This window comes from Panthera leo, chromosome A2 (assembly GCF_018350215.1).
Source record: "Panthera leo isolate Ple1 chromosome A2, P.leo_Ple1_pat1.1, whole genome shotgun sequence".
Taxonomy (NCBI): Eukaryota; Metazoa; Chordata; class Mammalia; order Carnivora; family Felidae; genus Panthera; species Panthera leo.
The window spans coordinates 99,505,914-99,511,581 of NC_056680.1; positions in this window are offsets into that span (position 1 = coordinate 99,505,914).

A 5,668-nucleotide genomic window follows, 5' to 3' on the forward strand; every position below is an offset into this window, starting at 1 on the left:
TTAAGAGATATGCTTATTTCCATTCACATATGTGTGTTTGGAGGAAATATGCACATTCTAAAATTAAAGCTACCAGATCCAATGACAAGATATAGGTAGTTAATAGTACAAAGAAGAGAGAGAAAGAAGGAGAGGAGGAGTGGGGGGGGGGAGGGAAAGAAGAGATAAGGAAGGGGAGGAAAGAAAAGACACTAGATAGAGTATCTTTAAGCATGTAAAGTATTTCTAAAATCAAGAATTCCTACCTTTTAGACACACGTCTGTCATTTTTTAACTGTCTGAATTCTTCCCGAAAAGTGCTACAAACTTTTAAAACATAATCTGCACCTGTGGTGAAGGCAAGCCTCTCCTCTGGAAATGGTGAAAGGGTGGTCAGCTTTCCTACTCAGCTACTAAGTGCATCAAGGAACACTGAAAATGCACCACTCTGTCCAGAGAGGTCTATCTAGCATTCCAGAAAACTTGGAAATAGAGATTTTAAAAAATGTGAGGAAAGCTCTGTGGTTGAAAGGCAATGAATACAACTTGACATTCTAAATAAACAATCTATCTAGAGGTGGGGGGAGGGCCAATTCTTAAGGAATCCATTTATTCATCCTTTTATTCACCCATCCATTAATTCACATATCCTTCTATTCACTCATTCAACGAGTGCTTATTGAGAGCCTCTACATACCAGGCTCTGGAAATACTATACTGAATAGAGCAAACACAGTCGACAAGGTATACATTTTTCATTCCATAGTAAGGTTTTGCTTTTGTTCCAAGAGAAATTACGGAGAAATAATATATTTTGGTCTTGTCATTAAATGGCAAAATATAGCAGACACCTGATGAACCCCTCAGGGATATTAATTGGACTTTGTGTCACTAGGAATGTGATAAATTGATACAACAGAATATACTTCCATTAATTATAACTTGCCTCCCTCATGAATATTTCAGAACTCACTCTTTTAACAGGAAATGGGGGCAAAAGGAACAGAATTTTAGAAAACAAAATTTCTTAAACTAAAAGATATATAAAGGGAATTCATCTCCTCTTCAGTCTCAAGCAAATCATTCACAGGTCAAAGGTGACAAAGAATTATCAAACTTTGTTTCAGTCTCGAAGGCTTTTACATTGTAGATGTTAGGTTTCAGAAGAAGTGGACACCTGAGAGTCTTCCAAAAATCATAAACAAGCAAAAATAAGACTATGCCTTACAAACATGCAGGTTGTCCTGACACCCTTCACATACTGCTTTCCAGCCACGCTGCCTCGCAAACTGATTTTACATCTCATATATCTCTTTTAATGAACTTAACCCCCAGATCATGTCTGTCTACTAAGTGAAGCTTAAAAATCTAAGGCCAGATAGTGGGTGCTTTTTTAACCAGAAATTCTAGCAGTGAAAACAAACGTGGTATCTGTGTAAACACTCTCCCTCCTGGCTTTAGATGGTCTCCAGTACTCTATCCAAACACTTCTCATAGCCCTAACGTGGTGCTTTGTCACCCCTTAGGGAGGTTTCCCCTATCCCCACGCCCCCAACATTTCCCGTGTTCCTCCCAGCATTTGGAGTGAGTTTTCCCTCGCTCTCCACACATCCAGTGTCACCTCTCCCTTCCAAGGTCTAACTCAAATGCTATTGCCCATAGACCCAAGGTACAGACCTTGGTTCAGGCCTGGTCAGGTTAACAATGCTTCCTCTATCATCTCTAATTCCCATATGATTTTAGTTTGTACTCCACATGTTGATGCTTGGCCAAATATTGACAGCCTCTGTTCTCTGAAGACGAGGAGCTACTTTAATCAGTTACTAAAATATTATAGCACAGAAACACTTGGCCCAACATATGCCTAAGTGTTAGAAGGAAAGTGAGTCCTCAACTTGTTAAAACACAACAGGAAATACAGAAACGAAGAGGTGAAGGGTCTTCTATTCTTCCTTGTTCAAGGTGATTTGTCCTTGCTCCAAGTATGATCTAACTTAATTAGTGAATTATTCAAACTAAACGTGCCCTAAGAAATTATGAAATAAGCAAAGTTTGCCCACAATGCTTCTCACCTTTCCTTTTTAACCTAGACTCTGGGTTACTTTTTCTTCCCAGAGATCACAAAGGAGAAAGAGTAATTGCCGTCAGGATCAGGTAAACTAAGTTACTCTCCTGAATGTAGTCTTGAGCCAAGGATCAGGATCAGGAGAGATCTCCTTTGCTTTGCCAGGCCTCAAGTTAGAGAGCAAATTTTCTCTGGATAACGATGCGTAACTGTTGGTATGTTCACTGCAGTGACATTAGGCAGAAAGAGTTTCCAATAAAATCGTCCCATTTCCTATTGAAGGTAGCATTATGGAACAATAATAGCTAAGATTATTTAAACCTTTGCATATGATAGTGCATTTAATCCTCTTGATCCTTTAATGCAGATCATGCTTTCAATGTCTATCCACCTTTGCCCCACACAACCCTGGTCTATGGACAACACAACAGCCAGAGTGAGTTGTTAATACCCTAAGTCAGACTATGTCACTGCTCTGTTCAAAACCCCTCAGTAATACCCAGTCTCTCTGCTAGTAAAAGCCAAAATGTTTACAATGGCCTTCGAGATCCTCCAGGGTCGGACCCTCTCTTCTCTCTCTGACTTCACTTCCTACTACTTTTTACTCCCCTGCTCCACTCCAACCATCTGGGCCTTTTAGCCCAGATCTTCAAACACAGTAGGCACCTCTCTCCCCGGGGTCCTTGCTCTATTTCATAGGCTCCAATGACATCTTCCCAAAGAGACCATCCTTTTGAAATTGCAATACCTATTTCCATCCCCACAGTATTCCCTGTTCCCTTTATTCTACTTGATTTTTCCCCCTAACAGTTATCATCATCTCAGATACTACATTATTTGTTTGTTTGGGGGCTTGTTTCTTTATTGGGTTTTATTTATTGTTTTAACCCCTGCACTCTGGAATATAAGCTCTGCCAGGATCAGGGTTTTTATGTTTTGTTCTCTTGAATTCCTAGTGTTAGAACAGTGCCTGGAATACAGTAGGCATTCAGTAAATATTCACTGAATGATTGTGTGAAAGTAATTGAGGTACAGAGAGATCAAGAAATTTGTTTAAGGACACACAGCCAATGAGAAATGGGATTTAAACCATCTCTGCATAATCCAACCTCTAAATAACAGCAGTGTTCAAGCTGAATCCCTCGGAAGCAGACCCTGATGCCAAGATTTATGTACAAGTGGTATATTAGGCAAATATTCCCAGGAGGAATCTATAAGGGAGTGGAGGACCAGGCAAGGAAGAGGAGGGAGTCAAGAAGGTAAGGCCTCAGACAGTCCTGAAAAGTAGAGTTTCTGCCTGATCCCATAGGGGACCTCTGGAGTATAAGTCACACCTCGACTCAGAGGAGTCCTAGTCAGACCGAAAGCAAAGAGATGAGCTTAGTGGCCCTTCATTTGGCAGTTGTTGGCCAAGGGCTGGGAGATGGATAAGGTACTGAAGCACTTCCTTCTGGCTCTCTGTGCATAAGGGCAAAGAAGTTGTTCCAGTAGCCTGACAACAATTAGGGTTTAGAGGGGAAAGCACACCACAGGGTAGGAAGCCTTTGGAGTGGAGGGACAGCACTAACACATGTGCTACGGTGGTCCTTCCATGTCCCTCCTAATGCCTAAAATCATGTCCCAACTCTAGGTCATGGCCTAAGACTCCACATAATCTAGCCTCTGTTGACCATTCAAGTCACATGTTGCACCACTATTCCCTTGCTTACTGTGAACTAGCAGCTCAGGGACCATGGCCTTTGCACATGCTACCTTTCTTTCTAGAACACTCTTCATTAAACTCTACACACAGTTTCCTTTTCATCTTTCACAGGCCAGCCAAAATACCCTCAAGGAAACTTTTCCTTAAGCAGCGCACCATCCCAACACTTTTTATTTCCTAAAAAGAAGAAGAACAAAAAGAAAAAGAAAATTCCTTATCACAATCTGTAATCATTTGTTTCTTTATCTATTTGTATTCATATTCTGCTTCCCCACTAAAATACAAGCCCCATCAAAATAACGCGATGTCTGTTTCCCCACCTGCGCTATCCCCAGTGCCTAGCACATTATAGAAATTCAAACTATCCCTTGCATGAAAACAAACACTGAGAGATAAATCTCTAACCATGCAAAATCACAGCTGCATCTACCTACCCGAATCTATTTGAGTATATCTTCAAAAAGTTAAATTAGTTATCCAAATAACAAATAAGATTGGAAAGATAAGGACATACTAGTCTGGTTATTAGTGCCACTTTTTAACCTGGTCATTTTAGCTTCAGATAGACCCCGCTTCTTCTCTTCATCCACAGAGAAGTCATCAATTTAGATACACTACATAACACTAGAGGCTAAGATTGCGAGCTAAAATAAAAAGGTTTCGTTAGCCCGTAATTTTGTGAGATTAGTTAAAACTACCCAGGGACTTCAAGCAGAAGCAACCTACAAAAGTATAGAAAACTCTCATATTCTCCAGCCTCCATTAACATTCCCTTTCTCTCTTTTGTGAATCAGAAGATAGTACACCAAATGGAATGTAGAAGGAGTATTTGTATCTTTTCTTTCCTCAACGGTGGAATAAAAGCCACTCTTCTCCCCAAAATAAAATAGTCATTCCTTGTCTCAAAAATTCTGCTTCTACAAGCACAGATGTTACAACAGATACAAACAGGAGCAAAGAACGTGAATTTTAAGAACTCTCTGAGGTCAAAACAAACTTTCAATTTGTTGTTTTGACTTAGAAGCTTCAAAGACTTCATGTGTTGTCTGATTTGCCACCAAGGACAAAAGCCCCAGTGTAAATAGGCTATGAACATTTCCAACTTTCCGATCTTAAAGATTTCTGGCAAGGATGATCTTAGTAATTTCTTTGGAAGTAATGGCATGTTATCTAATAACATGACTAAGAATTCCTACTTGTACCTAAATTTAAACTTTTCTCTTTTTAATCCTAATAATGGGGTGCACACGTCAACTGGGCTTCCATCTTCTGTTCTATATATATAATAAAACCTACACTAGGAGTAAATGGTACCCTTTCTTCAAGGCCAAGCTCAGCCAGCATCTCTTCTAGGTAAATTGTCCCATTCCCACAGCATTAAGTAACCCACGCTACCTTTCTTAAAATTTCCAAAATACTTCTCCCTCTGTCTTCTGGTACCTACCTCTTTCTGCCATCTGTGCTAATGGTTCTTGAAGCGAACCCGCCTTCTGTCCTCCCCTGTGTAGTAGCGTGGCGATCGGTTATGAGCTGTGCTCTCGGGCCACGCTGCCTGGCCTCCCCAACTAACCAGCATCACCTGCGCGTGTGATCCCTTCCGCCAGGCAGCAGTAGAAGGGGTGCAGTTTTCTTCAACTCAACTGAATCTGTTTCAGCTCCTCATTCCACCTGATTCAGAAGTGACTTAGCCAATTCCAGGTTTCCTCCATCAATTCAGGGCTCTCTCCCTCCCCTATCAGAAAACAACCTCTTCCTGGTGCTGCATCCATGCAGGGGGAGGGGGAGGGGGGTTGCCAGCAGTTATCAGCCCCTACTTGGTGTCGTCTGAGGAATAACTGACCCCATCTGCATCCTGCTGGAGGTGCCCATTCCCGTGGCCCAGGCCCTGTGGCTGCACACCACTGATCCTCAGCTGCTGGACA